General features: G+C 44.2%; 1 long non-coding RNA gene across 1 annotated transcript in view; it reads left to right on the top strand.

The window, feature by feature from the left end:
* The first annotated feature begins 5,855 nt into the window (after positions 1 to 5,855).
* The window catches only part of LOC145717963 (uncharacterized), a 31,957-nt gene continuing 13,866 nt past the window's right edge, over positions 5,856 to 23,946 (top strand). The window contains exon 1 of the long non-coding RNA XR_014141489.1: positions 5,856 to 5,970. This is a non-coding gene — a long non-coding RNA (uncharacterized LOC145717963). The remainder of the gene's footprint in view (positions 5,971 to 23,946) is intronic.

Below are 23,946 nucleotides of genomic sequence, written 5' to 3' on the forward strand. Positions count from 1 at the left end.
TACCATCTATTACTCATGGCCAAGCATACATGTTTTGAGAGGCATCATTGAATCTATGTCATGGGGCAGTTGAATTCCTGGGCCTGCTCTTTCCCCCATCCTACCTTCATGCCTGCCCCATTTTCATATTTAGAGCTTGCTTGCCAATCCAGGCCATAGTATATTCCAGAATAGCATGCAATTTTATTCATGGGAATCCTCTCTATCAAAACTTGTTGATTCTCTGCCCCAATCTTGTTGTATTATGAATGGATACATTCTATGGGCAACATAGCAAAAAGGTTAAAAGCTCAGGCTCTGAGATCAGATTGCATGTATTTGAATTTGGACTCAGCCAGTTACTAGCTAGTATGTAACTTTAGACAAATCACTGAACCATTCTGAGTTTTGGTTTCTTTAGCTGTAAAAATGAGGATAATAAGAACCTCTCAGGATTACTGTGTTGATTAAGTGAGATAATTAATATAAAACATATTAATATAAAATTTAATATAGTGTCTGACATACAATACGTGCTCAATAAGTGGGAACCATCCCATCATCATCATTACCATCATCACCATCATGAGTCCTGCTAAGAGGGCTGTTACATGTGAACTTCTTTCTCAGAAGCCAGGATAAGTTGCTAACTTTTGTGGTCACTCACTGCCTGTCTTTTCCACTGTAGAGCAATGGCTTTCATCTTGATCTACTGTTGTCGGCACTTAATGTGGGCCCCTCAGCCAGCAGTCCAACCTACCCTGTTAGTAGCTGAAATTCTGGTCAACTATGTGGTGTCTGGGATGATTCTCTTGGAGCATAAGCTCAGGAAGCTTCTTCCTCCCAGGAGTTGGAGGGACAGGATTATTTCCTCATTTCCAGGGTCCAGTCTATATCACGTGGGAATACTTTGTGGCCAGGGCCAGAAGTAAGCATGTTCTGAATTGTTATTGACAGAAATCTCTGGGGAAATAGCAAGACTTTACCCACGCTTCAAAATAGTAAACTAAAATTCCTCTAGGACAACCAAGTACTAGAAATCATGACCACACGAGACTGGAAACTTCAGGTATCAGGAGACATAATACCTTCATCTGTAGCCCCAAAGGCAAGTGGAGGAACATCTGCCAGTGTCTCACCCTGCCCGATTGGATTCTTAGCATTAGCCCACTTCCAACCAAACCTCAAACCACATAGTTGGAACAGACCTCTGACATGACTTGCAGTCTACACCCTGAACCACTTTCATTGACCAGCTGTGCACTGCTTCCTAACCTATTGTTGATTTTCTTGGCATCAAACTTATGATTTGTTTTACATCCTCCCCCCATCTCCCATGTTATCTTATGGCCTAGTCTAATCCTCAGATAAAATCTTATATTCAACCCCAGCTCTCTGGTTTGTACTTCTTCTTTTCCTCTTAACCACAGCTAGGACTTTCTATGGCTATAGTGCTATTGGCTGATCCTGGGAGCTGCATCCTAGTTCAGGCCTTCAGAAGCAGTGATCTTAGTAAGTTCAAAGCAGCCTCACAAGTAGCTAGGACCCCAGACCACCAAGTCAAGTATTTTACCTTGGTCATCCTAGTAGTACCAGGAGTGTTCCACCATGTCATGACCAGCATCCCACGTGTATTCCAAAGCTATGAAGTTGAGATATATTTGGGCAACATGCTTAATTATACCTCAGCCCAGATGGTTTGGGTGACCTTCAGAGCAATCATCCTTGGCCACCCCAGAGTAGAATTCCCTGAGACCATACTCTCCTCAAAGCATTTAGATAATGCTGACAAAGGTGACTGTGGTCTCAGAGCAGGAGCTCCCTTAGGCCTTTGTAATTAAAAAGTTTATTAACTTCATGAGCTACTATTACCTTCTATCTACAGCAGTCTGACTTGTCTTCATTTCCAGTGCTACCCATGATCCAAACGATCACCATCTGTCTCCTGGACCACTGAAGTAACCTAACAAATCTCTTCACTACCATCATTGAGCACCTATAATCTTTTCTCCATAAGTAGCTAGAGTGATCTTTTAAATACAAATCATGCCACAGCACTCCCATGTCTAAATCTCTCCAATGTTTGTGGTTATATTAAAAAATAAAGTCCTCATTTTTTGGGAACTATATATAAAGTATTTATGGATGAAAGGTTATAATGTCTGGATTATGTTTAATAATTCAGTGTGTCGCAGGATACAAAATCAATGTACAGAAATCTGTTGCATTTCTAATCAGCAATAATGAAGCAGCAGAAAGAGAAATCAAGGAATCAATTCCATTTACCAATGCACCAAAACCAGTAAGATACCTAGGAATAAACCTAACCAAAGAGGTGGAAGACCTGTACTCTGAAAAGTATAAAACACTGATGAAAGAAATTGAAGACGACACAAAGAAATGGAAAGACATTCCATGCTCCTGGATTAGAATTGTTAAAATGTCTATACTCCCCAAAGCAGTCTACATATTTAATGCAATCCTTATCAAAATACCAACAGCATCTTTCACAGAGCTAGAATAAACAACCCTAAAATTTGTATGGAACCACCAAAAACCCTGAACAGCCAAAGCAACCTTGAAAAAAGAAGGCTGGAGACATCACAATTCTGTACAAAGTTATTACAAAATTATATTACAAAGCACTAGTGATCAAAACAGTATGGTACTGGCACAAAAATAGACACATAGATCAATGGAACAGAATAAAACCCCCCAAAATGAACCCATAACTATATGGTCAATTGATCTTCAACAAAGCAGGAAAGAATATCCAATGGGGAAAAGACAGTCTCTTCAACAAATGGTGTTGGGAAAACTAGACAGCTACATACAAAAGAATGAAACTGGATCACTTTCTTACACCATACACAAAAATAAATTCAAAATGGATTAAAGACCTAAATGTGAGACATGAAACCATAAAAATTCTAGAGGAGAACACAGGCAGTAACCTCTTTGACATCGGCTGTAGCAACTTCTTTCTAGATATGTCTTCTGAGGCAAGAAAAACAAAAGCAAAAATAACTATTGGGAGTACATAAAAATAAAAAGCTTCTGCACAGTTAAGGAAACAATCAACAAAGCTAAAAGACCACCATATGAAATGGGAGAAGATATTTGCAAATGACGTATCTGATAAAAGGTTAATATCTAAAATCTATAAAGAACTTATACAACTCAACACCCAGAGAACAAATAATCCAATTAAAAAATGGGCAGAAGACATGAACAGACATTGCTCCAAAGAAGACATACAGACGGCCAACAGACACATGAAAAGGTGTTCATCATCACTTACCATCAGGGAAATGTAAATCAAAACTACAATGAGATATCACCTCACACCTGTCAGAATGGCTAAAATCAGTAACAGAAGAAACAAGTGTTGGCAAGGACGTGGAGAAAAAGGAACCCTCTTGCACTGTTGGTGGGAATGCAAACTGGTGCAGTCATTGTGGAAAACAGTATGGAGGCTCCCCCAAAAGTTAAAAATAGAACTACCATATGATCCAGCAATCACACTACTGGGTATTTACCCAAAGAATACAAAAACACTAGCTCAAAGGGATACATGCACCCCTATGTTTATAGCAGTATTATTTACAATAGCCAAGATATGGAAGCATCCCAAATGTCCATCAAAAGATGAATGGATAAAGAAATTATATATATATATATATCCATATATATCCATATATATATATATATATCTCCATATATATATGGATAAAGAAGAAATGGTACATATATATATATTTCATATATTTATACATGTGAATATTATTCATCCATAAAAAAGAATGAAATCTTGCCATTTACAATGGCTTGGATGGAGCCATAGAGTATAAGTGAGATAAGTCAGTCAGAGAAAGACAAATAGCATATGATTTCACTCGTATGTGGAATTTAAGAAACAAAAACAAATGAGCAAAGGAAAAAAAGAGAGAAAGACACACCAAGAAACAAACTCTTAGTTATAGAGAACAAACTGTACCAGAGGGGAGGAGGCGGGGGATGGGTTAAATAGGTGATGAGATTAAGGGGTGCACTTTGATGAGCACTGGGTGATGTATGGAAATGTTGAATCACTATATTATACACCTGAAACTAACATAACACTGTATGTTAACCAACTGGAATTAAAATAAAAACTTTTAAAAAGGGAATGTATGTAAAGCTAATTGAGTTTCTTTGGCCCAAAATAATCAAGGAATTTCAGGCAAAACGTGACAACTGCATTTCAAGTGTTTAGTAAAATCATTGCCCACACAAACAAACTATAAGGATATAAATCAGCCCTCAAACCCCTAGAATTAATTGTTTTCCCTTGAATAAAATAGTTATTATCTGGGCAACATATTGGTGTCTTGACACTTGTCATGCCCAGTGAACCTTGCCTGGAATCAGAGAATATCCGTGATAGTACAGGTATGCTGGGAGGCACTTTTGCTTGCATGCATTTTGCCTGAGAGAGTTTGAGAGTTCGTTGTTATGGAAACTGTCTCAATTGTCAGGAATCAAAAAGTGAGAATTACTCCTGTCATTATCCAAAGAACCTCTGTATTAAAATTTAAGAAATGTTAATAAACATGGTGGGGTTCCTCTGGCCATAATAAGATCGGGTAGAATGGGCATGTGGGCTGTCAAGTCCATGCATATAATGATATGAAGAGTATGCCTCCGGCCTCCCACCCACCTCCTTGATATTTTGAAGGGAGCCCTATCTGACCATTGGAATCTGAGATCAATGGAAGGGCCCAGATGGGTAGATAAGGGCTCTGTTTGCAGGTAAGCTAAGGAACACATTTCCATTTGCTGATGGGTAGGTGATGGGGGCAACACAGTACCCCAGACACAAAGGAAAAACACTATGACACCTGCATAAGGCACCAAAGTGACTGTTCAGAGATCAGGTTTTGTTACATGTGAAAGCTGCTATACTGTTGGACAGCAATTCTGTATCTGGTAGTGAACTGGTTAGAATACTTGTCACTTTACAAAGTACAGCTGGAAAGGGGAACAGAAGCTGGACCTATAATGCAATGATTTTCAAAACTCGAACAACATCAGCATTTCCTGTAGGAATTGTTGAAATACGGATGACTGAGGCTTACTCTAGAATTTCTCGTTGACTAGGTCTGGAGTGATGCCAAGGATTTGCATTTCTAGCAAGTTTTCAGGTGAATTCTGATGCTGCTGGCCTGGGGACCGCATTTTGAGAATCACTGACATAATGCATCATATCAGTGTTTACCCACCAGGGAAGTAATTAGGATAGGAGATATTCCAAACTCAAAGCAATAATGATGATGATCAGATTAGCTGTTTATTCTCAAACCTGCTAAAGAAAGAAGAGCATGGGGACATATAGTGGGGTGTGTATGTCACACATTTTGAGGGGGATTCCATGACTACCTCAATCTTTGATAAGTGGGAAGCTCTTTCCAAAGCACCAGGAATTAGCAAGCCTCCACCCACAAAACATTGTCTAGATACTGCAGTGTTTAAGTCTTTGGAACTGGAAGTTGTTCCTGTGACAGGAATGTTGCTAGTGATTTTGAGAAGAGGACACTCTCATTGTTTAACTGGAGGATCCAGAGATAGTCCCCTGAGAACATGTTGGGAAATTCTAACTCACTGAAGGAAGTGGCAGTACTCTTCTTTGCAAGGGTACTACTAGGATGCTTGTTCCTCATCACTCTTACTCCTGGTGAGAAGGGAGGAATTCTTTTCACAACAAAAGTTATCCAACTCCTCCTCCCCATCTTCCTTCAGGTGAGGAGGAGGCCATTTATTACAGTAATGCATTGACTTTTTCTTTTTTTTTTTTTCAGGAGAGGAAACAAATAGAAGCAATAGAGGTTTATTGGTCTGGAAGGTACTTCATCTGAAGAATAGGTGTTTCCACTCTCCTCCTAGAGCCAAGAGACATTCCTGCTGGTCTTGACCACAAGAAGCCAATGGATCCTGCCATCCTTGACCACAGAGGTAAGCAGAATAGGGCCATAACCCTGAGAGTGGAAGCAGGGGCAAAAGAGTAACAGAGAAAAGGAGGGGGATCTAGGGATGGGAGCCTGCTAGGCACCTTTCTGAGACAGAGTCTGTGGACTAAAGCGGTATTAGCTGGCAATAGGGGAGAAATGGTTCATACCATTTTCTAGATTTCAAATGTATTTAAGTAAGCCATAACTAAAATACTTTTTTAAAAAATCTTATAATTAATCCTACTCTTACAAGTCATCATGGAACATAGTTGCAGTGTTATATAGATAAAATGCTAAGTACAGGATATGGCACAAAATGTAACAGAAACTACCATTTGTTAAACACTAACTCTGTGCCAGACTCAGTACTGAGCCCTTCATCTACATTTTCTCATTTCATTCTCCTAACAATCCCCTGAGGTAGACTGTAGCATTTTATAAATGAGGAATTACAGCTCTGAGAGATGAAGTGACTTACCCAGGATGATACAGCAAGAGAATTGGGAGTATTTGGCTGCAAAAAGAAGAGCAAACTAAATCTAAAGCAAGGAGAAGGAAGGAAATAATAAAGATTATAATGGAAATAAATGAAATAGAAAGTAGAAAAACTATAGAGAAAAGAAATAAAACCAAAAATTGGTTCTTTGAAAAGAACAACAAAATTGACAAACCTTTGGCTAGATTGAAATAAACAGAGAGGATTCAAATTAGTAAAATCAGGAATAAAAGAGGGAACATCACTACTGACCTTATAAATATGAAAATGATTATATGAAAATAGTACAGATAACTATATGCTGAGAAATAAGATAACGTAGATAAAATGGGCAAATTTATAGAAAGATGTAAACTACTGAAATAGACCTAGGAAGAAGTTGATAATCTTAACAGGCCTGTAACAAGTAAAGAGAGTGAACTAACAACAACAACAAAAAATTACCCACTAAGAAAAGCTGAGGTCAAGATGGCTTCACTGGTGAATTTTACCAAAATGTTTAAAGAAGAAAGAACACCAATCCTTTGCAACCTCTTCCAAAAAGTAAAAAAAATAGAGAACACGTCCCAATTCATCCTATGAGGGCAATATTGCCCTGATGATAAAACCAGACAAAGGCATCACAACAAAATGAAATTACAGACCAATATCTCTTAATGAAGATAGTGGCAAAATCCTCAACAAAATACTAGCAAAGCTAATCCAGCAGCATTTAAAAAGGATTATCCACAATGACCCAGTGGGACTTATCCCAGGAGTTTAAGATTGGTTCAACATATGAAAACCAATCAATGTAATATACCATATTAATAGAATACAGGGAAAAATCTACCTCTTTATCTCAATAGATGCTGAAATAGCATTTGACAAAAATCCAACACCCTTTCATGACAAAAACATGAAACAAACTAGGAATAAAAGAGAACTTCCTCAACCTGATAATGTGTATATATGAAAAACACACAGTTAACATCAGACTTAATGGTGAAAGACCAAAAGTTCTTCCCCTAAGGTCAGGAACAAAACAAGGATGTCTACTCTCACCACTTCTATTCAACATTGTACTAGAAGTTTAAGCCAGGAACATTATACAAGAAAATGAAATAAAAGATATCCAAATTGGAAAAAAAAAAGAAGTAAAACTGTATTTATTTATAGTTGACATGATCTTGTATATAGAAAATCCTATGAAATACATGGGGTGCCTGGGTGGCTCAGGTGGTTAAGTGTCTGCCTTCTGCTCAGGTCATGATCTCAGGGTCCTGGGATCGAGTCCTGCATCAGGTTCCTTGCTCAGTGGAGAGTCTGCTTCTCCCTCTGCCTCTCTCTCTCTCTCGAATAAATAAATAAATCTTTAAAAAAAAAAGAAAAGAAAATCCTATGCAATACATATACATGCAGCAACTATTAGATTTAAAAATAAGTTCAGCAAGTTTGCAGGATACATGGCTAATGTAAAAAAAATTAGGTGTATTTCTATACATCTGTAATGAATAATCTAAAATGAAATTAAGAAAATCCTTTTTACAATAGTATAAATACTTAGGCATAAGCATAAATTTAACTAAGGAAGTAAAAGACTTGTACACTAAAAACTATAAAACATTGCTGAAAGATGACAATACTCCCAAAGTAATCTACAGATTCCACCCAATTTCTATCAAAGTCCCAATTGGCTTTTTTTTTTTTTTTTTAGAATTATACAAGCTGATCCACAAAATCATAGGGAAAGGGAAGGGACTCAGAATAATGAAAACAATCTTGAATGGGAAGAAAAAAAGGTAAAGGACTCATACTTCCTGATTTCAAAGCTTACTACAAAGCTACAATAATCATGACAGTGTAGGGCTGGCATAAGGATAGATATTAAGATCAATGGGATAGAACTGAGAATCCAGAAATAAACCCTTGCATTTATGGTGAGTTGATTTTCAGCAAGAGAGCCAAGACTATTCAATGAAGGAGGAATAGTGTTTCAACAAATAATGCTGGAATAACTGACAATCCACATGCAAAAGAATGAAGTTGAACCCCTGCCACAGAATATACACACAAATTAACTCCAAATGGATCATAAAACTAAATGTAAGATGGAAAACTATAGGGGTGCCTGGCTGGTTCGGTCGTTGACCATCTGCCTTTGGCTCGGGTCGTGATCCCGGGGTCCTGGGATCGAGCCCCGCATAGGGCTACCTGCTCAGCGGGAGGCCTGCTTCTCCCTCTCTCACTCCCCCTGCTTGTGTTCCCTCTCTCACTGTCTCTCTGTCAAATAAATAAATAAAATCTTTAAAAAAAAAAGATGGAAAACTATAAAACTCTTAGAAGAAAAACCTGAGTTATTCTCCATAACATCAGTTTAGGCAAAGTCTTCTTAGCTATGACACCAAAAGCACAAGTGACAAAATAAAATGTAGATAAGTTGTACTTCATCAAAATTAAAAACTGTTTTGCTTCAAAGTATACTATCAAGAAAGTGAAGGGGCACCTGGGTGGCTCAGTTGGTTAAGCATCTGCCTTCAGCTCAGGTCATGATCCCAGCATCCTGGGATCAAGTCCCTCATTGGGCTCCTTGCTCAGTGGGGAGCCTGCTTCTCCCTCTGCCTGCTGCTCCCCCTGCTTGTGCTCTCTCTCTCTCTCTGACAAATAAATAAATAAAATCTTTAAAAAAAAGAAAGGAAGTGAAGAGATAGCACACAGGACAGGAAAAAATATTTGCAAATTGTATAAGGGACATGTACATAGAATATATAGAGAAATCTTACAAAGCAATAATTAAAAAGCAATTAAAAATTTAGGAAAGGCTTTGAATAAACATTTGTCCAAAGATGGTTCACAAATGGACATTAAGCACATGAAAAGATGCTCAACATGTTAGCCATCATGGAGATGCAAATCAAAACCACAATGAAAAAAAAAGAAGAAAAAACCACAATGAGATACCATTTCATACCCACTAGGGTGGCTATAATCAAAAAGACAGATAATAACAAGTGTTGTAGAAAATGTGGAGAAATTGGAATCGTCATCCTTTGCAGGTTAGAATGTAATGTAAAGTAATGCCACCACTGTAGAAGACAGTGGTGGTAGTTTTCCAAATAGTTTAACACAGAGTTACCATATAACCCAGCAATTCCATTCTTAGGTAATACACAAGAGAAATAAAAGCATATGCCCACAGAAAACCTGCACACAAATGTTTATACAGCAGTATTCATAATAACCCCAAATGGAAACAATCAAAATGCCCAGTAACTAATGAATGACTATATAAAATATAGAATATTATTTTGCAAGAAAAAGAAATGGAATACTGATACATGCTACAATCTTGGAAACATTAGGCTAAGTGAAAGAAGCCAGCCAGAAAAGGCCACATATTGTATGATTCCAATTATATGAAATTTCCAGAGTGGGCAAATCAGTAAAGACAGAACACAGCTTGGTGATTGCCAGGGGCTGCAGAGGTGACAAGGACTCTTTCCTTGACCAATCTTTAGTCAGCCTCCTCTAAGCCCTTTACTCAACTAGGACTTGTCCTTGGACCTAGATCTTAGGCCTACATAGCCTAGTTTTAGCAAGAATCCTGTTAGGACAATTTAGTGAGAATCCCCTACTCTAGACTTGATATGTCAAATTCCCAATTCCCTACTGTCCCCCAGGTATTTCTGATTACCTTAGCCTGCCTTCAGCAAGAATACAATTTAGTAAAACTCTCCCTACGCCTGTTGTCTCCTCTTAATTTTCCATCCACCAACCACGCCCCTCCCCAACCTGCTCCTTCGCTATAAATCCCTACTTATCTTTGCTGTATTTGGAATTGAGTTCAGTTCTATACTGAGATCTTTTTTGTCCCATATTGCAATAGTTCTGAATAAAATCTGTTTTTACTGTCTTAACTACTGTCTGGCTGTTTTTGTTTGTTTGTTTGTTTGTTTTTTAACAAGGGTTGGGGTGGGAATGGGAAGTGATTGTTAATGGGTATGGAGTTTCTTTTTGAGATGATGAAAATGTTATAAAAATGATAGTAGTGATTGTTGCACAGCTCTTTGTACACACTGAAACCCATTTAATTGTATAAATGGGTGAATTGTATAGTATGTGAATCACATCTCAATAAAGATGTTAAAAAATTGGCTGTGTCTGGATCTGAACGCAGCTCTAACTAACTCTAAAGCTCACACTCTTCACAAGACTGTTAGGCCCCCACCCTGGATGTGCCTGATAAATGCACGGCTGTCCTTAGGGCTACTGCTTTGATTACTCAGTGGAGAGAAGAATTCATGACTTAGAAGATCACCTTGGAAGGGCTTTGGAAGTTCATGGACCTGAGGAGCAACCACCACGGCCCAGAGCAGTTGCTAACTGCCCCAAAGCAAGCCTGGATTCCCAGAGATTCTACTATCAGATTTTAACTATGAGGGGAAGCAAGAACTGCTTACTGACACTTGTCAACCTGGGGACACAGAGCTCTTCCGTGACTTCCCATTTCAGGACCCAGGAAATGGCACTTGACTGGGTCTTGCCTACAAGCCTCTCGTCACCAGGTGCAGGCCATCCCCTGTGCTCACTGGGTGCTGGCAGAGTTCCAGGACCAGCTACCACAGACCTAGAAATGACTGAAGGCAGAAATGATCTTAGGCATCACCCCCGCTCTGCTACCTGGGTCCTGGTAAGACTGAAGCCAGCACCTCCACCTGGGTCACCACAGCAGACTGGGGGTGCCTGAGGCCTGTTCACCCTGGCTAGTCAGGACATCAGGCAAGATGCCCATGGGCATGGCACTGTCTTATCAGAGACATGAGGACAAGAGAAAGAGAAAAGGCTGTGCCTAGGCAACCAGAAGGACCACTACACTTATCCTTAAACCCCAAATTCCCACAGGGACAGAAGCCATACAAAGAATCTTGACTCCTTTCCCTCAAGTCATTATGTCACACTTCCCAGACAACCCCTGCAAAAATGGCCTTTCCTTTGCCCAACACAAGACTCCCCTTGGCCTTGGGTCCCTTGTAACAATAGCAACTATTGATTGGGCCCTTACTCTGTGCCAGCTACTCTGCTAAGTCCTTATTCCTCTTATCTCATCTCATTCACTACAATATCACCAGAGATAGGTGGCCCCATTTTGCAGAAAAGGAATCTGAGACACAGAGAGGCTAAGTGGCTTGCCCAAGTTTGTACAGCTAAGTGGTAGATCTGGGCTTTGAATTCTGGCAGTCTGGATTCAAACCCATGTTCTGAGTCACTTCTCGAGCATCTGTATCTCTGACCAGGTACCTATGTGGTGACCCCATCTGGGAAGGAGCTTCAAGAAAGGTGCAGATGCCTTTTGTACTGTTAACCAAGCCCAAGTGTGAAGCCAGCCTGGAGACAACCTCAGGGATCCCACCACCACCAGGAAGGCCACTGACCCACCCACCTCCCCACAGCTTATTCAGTCAGAGCAGCCCGTTCTACAGTCCATATCTGCTGTAATTATGATCCTCTGACCCTGTCACTGGTCCATCCTACCCGGCTCTGTTGTGAAGCCAGGTGCAGCAGGCCAGAGCTCAGACGGGCATCATATGCCAATGCCCTGGCCCACAGCATCACCAGCAGCAAGCACACCAATCTGTCTTTTTTAGGCTTCCTCAGCCCTGGGGACCCTGCAGCCCACCAGAGGGCACTGTGAGTATTTAATTAAGTGACATACTACCAAGCTGGGGGAAGTGGGGTATCCCCAGAGGTTTTAGCCCACTTCAAGCTGGCTCCACCAGGCAAACCCAGAGAAACTCTGCCTTTTCTTGCCCCTGTCCCTCACCCATACACACAGGTAAGCACCTGAGGATTCCAGGCCCAGGATAACTCTTTTTAGTAGCTGCCTTACTCTGTTATAAGGACAAAGATAGATGTACAAGAAATAGCCAATTTCCTTATTTTCCTTAAATCAATCAAAATCTGACTTTATTCTCACCTCCTGGGCTCTTAGGAACTTTAATCTGTTATTAACACATATTTTTTCCTATCACGGAGTTAGGCAAATCCTGAAGTCAAATGTGGAACAAAAGCTTTGATGAGACCCTTCTTCTCACCAGTCATTGGTCCATGGACAGCCAGCCTCTATTTTGAATTGGACATTGCCTCATTTTGACTGGTTGGACAGCATGCCCTTCCAGTCATTAAATATTTGATCACCACCTTTGGGTTATAGGAGCCAGGTGAAATTCCAGCTTCTTTAGTTTGGTCCCAAGGTTTTCCTGGGCCTGCTTCCTGTCACCTTTCCTAGTCTTATCTTTTGCTGCACCCTCCCTTGCACCTTATGTTCCAGCAATACTAAACTACACAGAGTTGCCAGACTATAGGCATGCTACTCTCACCTCACCTCACCTCACCCCTGCCTTTACTCTAGGTGTTACCTCTGCCTGGGTTGCCTCCTACACTGCCTCAGCTCAAGTGCCCCCTCCTCTGGAAAGCCTTCTCTAACTATGCTAGTCTGCACAAGGTGATCCTTCTCTGTGTTTCCACACTCCTCTTTGCTTCCTCCTGTCATAGCAATGAGTGCAGCATACTGTACTTGTCTGTTTTCATTATGTGCGTTCTCACAGGTCTGGGAGCAACCAGAAAGTGGAAACTACATTTCTATCTATACCTATTTGTACCTCCTACACCTTATTTAGAGCCTGGCACAGTGAGTTTTGACAATTAAATGAATGAATTATTAAATGGAATAAATGAGAAAGATGGGGCAGAGCTGAAGTCTGGAGAAGTCGAGAGGAAGCCCATAGGAATATCCCATGAATGGAGTTGTCTGATGTGGCTAGAATGGGTTTTTCCCTCTCTACCCTTCCTGGGCCCCAACTATACCAAGCTGGGACAACAGAAGGGGACCTTTTGTGATGCAACTCAAAGAGGAGAAGATCAATATGAGATTCTTTTAGCAGCATTACACATAGGGGGCAAGCTAAGTGGCAGTCTTGTCAGTGTGAAAGGCCTGATTGTCTTGTAATAGCTTGACAGCGAAGCTGGACCAGTAAGAAATGTTTTCCTTCATCTCCCTTTCTACCTGTAAGGGTCCAAAGCCCTTTCTAGCTCCACTCAGGGGCAAACTAGATGCAACAGTAACCCCAAGGCCTAACCCTAAGGCCAAGGAAGAGAAGAGATGAAATTTTGAGGGATAGGAAGCTTAAAAGGCCAAGGAGCCTCGGTTGGGGTCAGGGAGGAAGAAAGGGGTCCCAGAGAAGAGGCACTTGAGCCAACTCTGTGGGTGGCCCTTAAAAGGAAGAACAAAGGCCTGCTAAGGCCATTGATTCAGACAGAGGAGCTAATCACAAATTGGGAGGGGCGTGGTAGGGAGGACTCTCCAGATTGCAAGAGTTGCTGGGAGTAAAGACCTATTCTTTACATTGTTCTGGACTCTCTGTGTATGACTGAGCAGGTAATAGTAAGACCTCCTGCCCCCCCCCCCCAGTAAAGGCCTATATTAGCCTACTCTTCTGATATTAAAAGGCATAATAACAGGGTTATATGATGTGGGGGGAGAGTGGGACAAGGGCATTCGGGGTATGGGCCCTGTCCAAGATTGTTAAATTGTAATGCAGAGTCTAACTGCACCCAAAACAAAGCATGCTAGAGAACTGAGTCGAGGGGTGGGCCCCTGGCCTCGAAATTGTTAGCAAAATGGGCCTGGGGCTTAAGAGACAAAGTGGACACAGCCCAGGCAGGAATGGTGCCGGAGAGCCCCTCCCAGTAAGAGAGGGATGTTTTGGAGACAGCTGTGACCTCAGCACTAAAGTTTCTGGAGGAGGGTTACATTTGGAAAGAGGTACTTCACCAAGGAGCTGGAAGCCTATTTGTGGTGGGAATTTTCTAGGCTGGTTCAAGCCTAAGATTTCTCTCAGGATATCAGACACAGGCACAGAATTTTTATAGGCATTTCGTTTGCTTCTGGAGATATAAGTTCTCCATATTCCTTGAGGGATATGGCAGAATTAATTTTGAAAGAGCTAAACAGATATTGGAGCCAGTGGGACACAGGAGCCTGAGACAGGTGCCAGAACTAGGGATGCAGCTTGTGAACAAGGAATGCTACTGGGTACCAAAAGCTCTGAAGTTTGGTGGCCTGTTCGGGGATGGGTATGCTATAGGGGGCAGGAGGCAGTAGATCACCTCCTGAGAAAGGAGTTTGAGGAGTGGTTTGGATATGCTAAATAATACATATTTTTTTTAAAAAAGAAAAGTCTTGGAGACTATGCTAAGGAAGCATGTCAGAAAGCTTCCAGGGTCTCATTCATGAGGGGGTACATGTACAAAATCCGTCAGCAATGGATGGTGGTTGAATTCAATATAAGTTTGGAGGAGAGAAAGTGCTGGGGAAGCATATATCAAGTTCTTGGCCCCCTGGCAGAGAGGATCTAAAGTCCCGTGTTTTGGATAAGACTAAACACCTATTTACATAAAGCAGTAGAGAGGGGAGCCTAAAGCCCCACAAAGAATCAAGCATTGATCAAAACTGCTGACTGGAGTTTCTCATAGCCAGCTGTGGGAGACAAAACTAGGCTGCACAGTTGGCTTAAGGTATTTGACCACTGTAACACCAACCCTGAAATCTCAATGGCTTAACATTATAAAATTTAATGTGGTCTGCAGGGATGGGGGTTCTCTGTTCCTTGTTGTCATTCAGAGATCCAGCTTCATCCATCTTGTTATGCCAGCATCTTTACCACAGGTCCCAAGGCTGCAAGGGAAGAGGAGGACAGCGTGAGGAAGGCACACTTAATATTAACTATCTCAATTTGTAAGTGACACCTATCATTTCTGCTCACCTCCTATTGCCACAAAAACCCATCATGTGACCTAATTTTGATGGAAGGACACTGGCAAAAGTAGTCCCTAGCTGGACAGTTGGTTCCCAGCAAACCTTTATACTATGGAAGAGAAGCACAGATTTTTAGTGGACAGCTGGCTGTCTCTGCCACAACCCACTGGAATTTTCCCTGTTGATACAATTACTTGCTGCTGTGAGATTGAAGTTGAAGTTATGATTATTAGAGATAACCTGGAACAACTAAACCTACATTTTAGGCCCAAACTCAGGTTTTCATGGTTGATGCAGAAATAGCTATGGAGAGGCATGTGGAATCGTTGGCGGCTACACCAAGGACAGTGTGGGTTAGGAATCCCTAAGCCTTACCTTAGCTCCCAATCAATCTGAAGGGGCCCCAGGTTAGAATCAGCAGTTATAGGCTACACAGGACTCACTCCTGTGTGGCTTCTCCAAGACCCTCTGGAATAGATTCCCAGCAAGTTCAGGCCCTATTCTCCAAGGCAAATGGGGCTGCAGATAAATGTAAAAATAGAGAGAGACCCATGACAATAATTTCATGGGCAACATCTGACCCAAGTAGAGTGGCCACTACTGGCCATCTACCCAACATCCCCTTCTCCACCACATGTTTTTCCTAACAGGTCTGACTGCACTGATCTGGTAATGGAAGTAGGGGTATGAATGGTACTCTGGGGGAGAGGCTGGTTCATGAAGGAGATGGAGCTACGTTGTTGGGTTGGGGTTTCCTTAGATCTGGTGTGAGTGAAGTGAGATGTTAACAAAGGCAGCCTGCAATAATATTGCTGGGATAGAGTCAGGATTGATGCTTAAGAGGTCACAAGTTGGAAAATAAGAAAAAGCATTGGAGCCAAAGGATGAGGTAAAGTTGGAAGCAGGAGGATAAACAACGAAGAATTTAGGCTGGGAAGTTGAAGGTAGGACAAGGTGGGGTGTGAGACCTGAGTGAAGGTGAGTCGTTCCAGACTAAGGCTGAGCACGGATTAGTAGTTTAAATGTCCCACCTAGGGGCTTCTCTGAGATTGGAGCAATGCCTTAAGTTTCAGGGGCTGACCACAGCAGTGTGGTATGTAATAGTGTTGTAGGCTGGAGCCTGAGAGGACTCTGAAAACCTCTATAAACACCAAAACAAATCCAATCCACAACTACTGAATGACTGTTGTAGCAATAGATGGGAGGAGGCAGTGGTGACTGACCACTGAGTTTCTAAATGCCCTGCCTGTTTGGGGTAGCATTCTTAAGATAGGTCCAGAAGCCAAAGGCAGACAGGTAGTTCTCCTTCCAGTTCTCTAGCAGCTCTAGGTAAGGTCATATGAGCTGAACACAGCCAATCAGATTCTTCCACTGATGTCGAGAGATTATTTGTGATGGCTGTATCAGAACCCAGAATTTGCTGGCACAGGCATAAGTGTTCAGAGGTGGCAGTGTTAGTTAGAGCTGGGTGTTAAGGGAGGCTCTTGGCTAGACCTCATCTTCCTTTTTTAATGATTAGATCCCAATCTTCTAGATGATTCTGTGAGCTATATCCCTCCCACATGAGGAGGTTAGCTAGAACTGTTTCTGGCATGTGTAATCCAGAACTCTGACTGATATGATGTCTAGTCTGCTTAAGATGCACATGATCCAGTCCTGGCCCTCATGGAGTGTGCAGTCTAGCTTCTGCTTTGAATACTTTTTGGAACAAAGTGTGTGCTGAAGAGCTAAACATGGTCTGGATGGGGAGACAGACAAGTGACAAGTGATGAAATGATTTAGGAGCAGTTCAAGATGAGGTTAAAGAAATAGGAAGTAACTTAATATTTAGTGAATTCTACAAATGTCACCATCTGTAGCAGCTCAGGACAGAGAGGTCAAGAGGCTAGTAAGATCAGGGAAGTGATGAGGTGGGATCTCAGCTGGTCTTGGAAGCTGGGAAGGTTTGGGGGAAGCAGAAGGGATGCACTAGGAGGCTGCCTGCTCCCCCAGAAGTACAGGCTACGCTGGTGGTCAGGAAGCAGTGACACCCAGAATCATCCTTTTTTGGTTCTCTAGTCCTTCCATAGCTTTCATGTACACAGTATCTCTTTTAGGCCTCACAATTCCATTGTAAGGGAGGTAGGACAGGGCTTTCCATTATTCCCTCTTCCCAGATGAGGGAGTCAAGATTCAAATGAGCCAGGTGATTTGTCTAAGGTCACAGAGCCATAAAGCCACAGCATTGGATATGTTTCAACATCTCAATGGATAGGCTAAACCCATGCTCTATTTGCATACTCAAGTATAGGTGTTCACTATTTCCCTCTTTTAAGCTAGACTTCTAGAAAGTTCTTCCTTGTGTTGAACTGAAATGTGTGTCCTGTTAACCCACCAGCACCATAGAACTGATCTGCAGCAAAGTAAGGACTAGAACTCATGTCCTTTGACTCTCAGTCTGTGTCCTTTCAATTGTCCCTCACTGCAGACTGCTCATGGCCTTGTCCTCCCCTCCTTGCCCCTCCTCCTGCCTAGACTGTGGATAACAGCTGGCTCTTGCCAGGGGGAGGTAAGTGGGAAAGACCAGAAGTTGGTAGGGCAGGCGTGCAGTGGGAGCAAGGTGGCCAGCAGGGCGGCCTGGCCTCTGGTTGGCTCCATTGCCCTGAAAACAATTTGCTTGTCTGGCGTGCTAATTTGCTTTATGTCTTCCCTTATTAATCACATTATTTTGCACAGGCCTGTGAGCTTCAAATGTGTTTGTTATGACTTCAATTAAGTGTGACTGACCATGGCCCCAGCAGTCTGGAAGCAGGATTTCCTCCCTCCCTTGCATTCCCAGATTCCAGAGGCCTCTTTGGTAGCCCCAGCTTGTTCCTCTTGGCAAGACTGTGGAGGGGAGTGAGGTTCCCACTTTCTTCACTCTCAGGGCCCAAGCCTTCATCCTATGGGCAAATAGGCTCCTTCAGGTAAAGCTCAAAAGGAGGGAGGGAAGGAACCTCCATCCCTCCTCCAAGATGTATACCTACCCTTTCCAGGAGTGCAGGAAGACAGCAGTGACAGACATGCAGGGGACAAAATGACCAATCCTGAAAAACATGAGAAAGCAGCCCCCAAGCACACTTTCACTTGTCAGCAAAATGATGAGCATTTGAATGAAATGGAGTGCCTTCCAATTGCAAAGAACTTAATAGGAACCAGCTCAAAATCCTGCAAGCCTACTGAAGGCCCCGTTCCTTTGTAAAAAGCCAGATGGGGTCTATTATTTTTAAGTGTCAACTAGATGGAGGATATGACAGGGAGAAGGATGAGATTCCTCTTCCTGAAAGCCCAGATGAGGTTTAGCATGCTCTGGGGAAGGTACCCTCTTGGCTCCTTCCCGCCTTTCTGCAAGGTGCCAACCAGGAATGTCCTGGTGCCAAGAGCCAGGTCAAGTCCCAACCTGGGTCTCCTCACTGAGGCAGGTCAGCAGCACATCTGGTTTCCATTAACCATTCTCCCCCACCACCCCTCCTCCACTTCTCAATGTCTCATTGTGTCTCATTGGTGACAGGCTGTTGGAGATGTCTTGACACAAGCTTGCTGAGGGATTCTCAGGATGTGTTGTCCCTTTGCTTGGTGTGCTAGTTTTCTTGGGCCCTCTGGGGTCTTTCCATAGTTAGTCGATCTTCAGTTTATCTGTCTGTCAGTCAGCCTGTCCATCAACCATCCGTCTCTATTAGCCAGCAAGACAGTCTGTCAATCAGACAGCCAGACAGTTCGTCTGTTTGTCAACCAGTCTTGGCCACCTGGGCAATCCACCACCCAATCTGTCCATCTGTCTGTCAATCAGTCAGTATTTTAGGAGGGGAGATGGGACACAGACCACAGGAAGGACACACACCACACCACATGGCAGAGGGGGGGGAGCAGGGCTACCCTTGTTAGCCTAGTGTGCAGTGAAGGCATAAATGCTAAGGAGGCAGCAGTTGAGAGGTGGTCAGAACCAGGGTAGGGCTAATTTGGGAAGGCTTCCTAGAGGAAAAGCATTTGAAAGGGCTAAAAGAACTTTGATTGGACTGGGATTTTTAGCCCCATCCTTGACTCCAACCAAAGCAGCTCAGGGTTTGACTCTGAACTAAGGGGTTAGGGACTGAGAACTGAGGATTCGGTTGTGCTATGGAGAGAATTCTACTCCTAGCTGTCTCTTGATGAGCTGTGGGACCTCGAACTAGTTCTCTGAGCCACAGCTCCCCATCTGTACCACTGAGGAACAAGTAGGGGGCAGCAGTAGACCAAACAAACCCCAAAGGCCCTTCCAGCTCTGATGTGCCCTGGTTTTTTCTCAGGTTTGTGTCTGGGAGAAGGAGGGAGTGAAATCCTGAAGCCTAACTTAGGCTCTCAACTAGGGCTTTGGGTCTGGATCAGTTTTCTGGACACAGGGCCTCCAAATGGAAGATACCAATCCTAAAGAAAAATGGACAGACATACAGACACACAGATGCATGTGCACAGATGTCTGGGTGGGGCACCCCTCAGCTAAACAACAAACTGCAGTGGTTGATCTGTCTGAGGGTGGATTTATTGGAGGCAGTTGTTCTGGGTTGGGGTGTTGTGGAATGGGTGAGCCATTTCTGGGACTGGTAGAGGGACGGGAAAGACTGGAGGAAGTGGATTTGTCAAGAAGTTTGTGAAGGAGGAGGAAAGATGCTTGTCAGGGAGAAAGGGAGAAGTGTCAGGACTCAAGATCTTGCCCCTCCTTCCCAAGTCATTTTTTCTCTTCACCTCTGTATCCCCTCCCCAGGCCATTGTCTGGGGGGCATATCCAATCTAGAGGTCTCTCAAACGCGGACCTCAAGGTCATAGGAAGGCCAGCCTGGGAGGGCCCTTTGAAGCTGTCCACCAAGGATACTAAAGCCCAGAGAGGGGACAAGACTTTCTCCTTAGAATACAGTGTAAAAATCACAGTAATAGATACATGAACAAAATGCTATGGGTGCACAGAGGAGGAATCAGCTGTCTGGAAAGGCTTTACAGGGGTGCTGACAGTTGGCTTCAATCTTGAAGAATGAGTAGGAGAACAGCAGGTGTACAGGGAAAAGGATTCCAGGCAGAGAGAACCACAATGCACACAGGCACAGAGCAGCAAATGTAAATGAGAGGAAATGGTAAACATAGTCTGAAAGACCTAGAGCAAAATGAGCAGAGCAAAGGTAAAATAATGGATTGAAACTAGGTTTTGACGGACCTTAAAGCCCAGGTTGGGAATTTGAGCTTTATCTTGTAAGTATTTGGGACCTGTTGGTTTTTAAGCAGGGAGATCTCAAATTATTACTCTTTTTTAAAGATCTCATTTATTAGAGAGAGAGCAGGGGGAGGGGCAGAGGGAGAAGGACAGAGAGAATCTCAAGCAGACTCTGCACTGAGTGCGGAGCCCAACGCTGGGCTCCATCCCATGACTCTGAGATCATGACCTGAGTTGAAATCAAGAGTCAGATGCCCAACTGACTGAGCCACTCAGGAGCCTCATCAGATTACTTTTAATAATAATGCAGATTACATTAGAGTTCATTAATGGAATCATTCTTGTCTGCAGGCTCAGGCGTCAGCCAGCCTGGTTCAAATCCTGGCTCCTTATTAGTTGTGTGACCCTGGGCATGTTAAGCAATTGTCAATGGCTCAGTTTCATCTTCTGTGAAAACAGAGGCAATAAAGGCACTTTTTTCACAGGGTTTTACTGAGGTAAAGCATGTAAAGTTCTTAAAACGGAACCTGCGTCATAGTAAGCACTCAATAAATGCCAGCTAAAAGTAATGATGGTGGTATCTTCCTTTCATGCAAGAGGATTTTTGAGGCTCAGAGAGGTGAAATCACTTGCTTAGGACCACACAGCCAGTTTGTGGCAGAGCTGGGTTTCAAAGCCAAAGTCTGGGCTAAGATTTGTGCCTTAAAAATATCTCCGGAGGCCCCATGAGGGATTGCCTAAAGTGAGGGAGACTGGAGCCCACGCCACCACTTGGGAGGCTGTTGCAACTGCCCGGGCATGAAGATGCCGGCTGGAACCCAGGAGAGCCACTTCGCCCAGCCAAGCTGTCATTTGGGAGCCTCTGAGGAGCTGGCCTGGCCCAGGGAAGAGCTGTTCTTTCCATCAGTGCGGCTGGGGAGGTTAATGGCATTCCCAGGAAGGGCCAGGGATTAGGGGGAGCCTGCTCGGCAGAGCCAAATTCTTTCACCTCTAGTGAGTTTTCCAGAATTTCCCCCTCTGCCCCTCAGTGCCTGGCCCCAAGAAAAAAGAGGGGGGATGGTCTGAGACACTCCCCCTCCCCAGACCCTTGGACCTGGCTGGAGGAGAGTGTGGCCCCCCACCGGGCTGGCCCTAGTCCCGCTGTGGCTGTTCCGGCACAAGCTGTGGGAAAGGAGGAAGGCCCCAGCATGCTCTCTGGGGTGCAGCAGGGGAAGACAAAGAGGAGGGGGCCGGGACCCTTCAGAGGATGGACAATTAGAGAGAAGGCACATTCCAGGGGAATCCACATCTGGGATGAGCCTGAGCCAGCACCAGCCTTGTAATCCATTGCAGATGTGACGGCCAGCAGCAGATGTGGGCAGGACCTCCCTCATGGGTGGCTGGCGGGTAGGCGGGGAGGGCGGGGTTGGGTCTTGCAGGGGCAGGGAGATGAGGAGCAGCTCCCAGACACCACCAGGCAGCTCCTCTTGAGAGGTTGCTACCTGGTTGCAAGTCCCTGCACGGTACCTTGCCAATGGCAGCATCCAGGATGAGAGGCCACAGCTGGCCCAGCAAGACTGGCTTCAACTAAGTGTTTCTGGGAGCACAGCTTGGGCCAGGAGGCCACCAGCCCCCTGGATGGGCTGTTTGCTCCACAAGAAAGCCTTATCTTCAGATGCCATTTGCTGGGCAGCAGTGGTTTCAATGGCCTCAAACCTGAGGAGGCAGGAATTTGGGACTCTGGGTCTAACTTGGCCCAGCTCCAGCCTGCTTATCCTCCAGGGACTCTGGGTCTGGCATTGCCAGGAGGAAGTCTAAAGGACGTGTCAGTGCCAGGAACTGATTTTCTGGACCCCAGTGGGCAGGCCTAGATAATGTCTAGTCCTCTGTGCCAGCCATGTGACCTGACAGTTGGCACTAGAACAGTGCCCTGCAGGAAGAAAGGAGGAGCACAGCAAGGGCTCCCTTGTTGGTTGGTTTTGTGAAGGCCAGTCAGAGGCCTGGGGGTGGGGGTGGAGGGAGTCTGGGGAGTATGAGGCAGGATATCCTTGGTCTCTGAGTGGGGATGTGTAATTGTTCCATCACCCAGCTTGTTTGTCAGGGCACCTGCTGTCAGAGAACCATCATCTCAGAATGGCAGAATGGGGGACTTGCCCTGGTCCATCCCAATCCCTTTGTGTCACGGAGGAGAGAATGGAGACTCAGAGAGAAGCACAAGTTTGCCCCAGGTTAGACAGCCAGGAGCAGAGCTGAGCCAATAAGGCAGGGCTCTCCATTCCCAGCTGAGTGCTGTTTCCCACAGCCCCAGGCTACATGGTAGAATGAATGGATGAGTAAGTAAGTGAGTGGATGAGTGAATGGAAAGGCTTGGCTGCTAAGATGGAGTTGTGGCCTGGCCAAAGTTTTGTAGACTAAGAGGGCATGTCCATTTCCAGCTTCTCAGCAACATATTGCTTGCTTGAAATGGGAATCCATCTTGCCCCCCTTTCTCTCAACCATGTCTGTCTCCTCACAGGCTCCAAAGAAGGGGAAGGATTCACCCCAGGTCACCCACCATGCCTAGGGCAGGGGCAGGGTGGAAAGCCAGGTGTGCTTTGAGCCCCCACTCCTCACCTCCTTCTGCCAGAGCTGAAGACAACTTCCATCCATTTCACAGGCAAGGAAACCGGAGACAGGCCCAGAGGGGGCGCAAGACGGATTACAGGATGAGCTTTAAATCAGGCCTGGCAGGACACTGTGTGTAATGGATTCCTGTTGGCGGGAGCAGCATTTGTGGCCCCTGTGGGTCTAGGCAGCCCCCAGAGCTATGTCACGCCAGGCTAACGACAGGTGGCAGCAGAGGACCATGGTAGGTAGCCTAGGCCTTGTCTAGTAGGCTTGCCCAGCCCCCTCCCTCGGGGTCGAAGTTGGCTAGATTGGTACCCTGAGTGCATGTGGGGCCCTATGGCAGAGAGCCCAGGCTGAGGTGCCTGGGGTACCCCGAGGTGGGATACGTGGGTGTTTACTGAAAATCAGCGTCCTCAGCAAAGGCGAAAAGCAGGACAGAACATCTGAGAGGGAAGAAGTGGTGGTGGTGGGGGGGGGGGGGCTGCTGGACAGAGCCTAGGAGGGAAAGGGAACTGCAGAGAAAGAGAGACAAAGAGACAGAGAGGGAGAGATGGAGAGACAGAGAAATGGGCTGACAGTTTACAGAAAAATAAAGAGATTCCATGGGCTAGATCCACACACATATGCTGAAATCATGGAACTCTACAGCTGGAAGGACCCTTAGAGGCCACTTAGTCCAAACATTCCACCTTACACACGAGTATACTGAGACTCAGAGAAGTTGTGATTTGCTTGAGATCCCACAAGCAAATTTCCAGTAAACAGGCCCCAGCCTAGTTCCTTCCCTGATTCCTGGACTTCACAGGCCCCAGCCTAGCTCCTTCCCTGATTCCTGGACTTCAGTTCTTTCGTCCAAAAGCCACCTTGGATGGTATGCTTAACTGCCCAAAGATCTACCCAGTAT

Source organism: Leptonychotes weddellii, chromosome X (genome assembly GCF_054177405.1).
Source record: "Leptonychotes weddellii isolate Sample4059 chromosome X, ASM5417740v2, whole genome shotgun sequence".
NCBI lineage: Eukaryota > Metazoa > Chordata > Mammalia > Carnivora > Phocidae > Leptonychotes > Leptonychotes weddellii.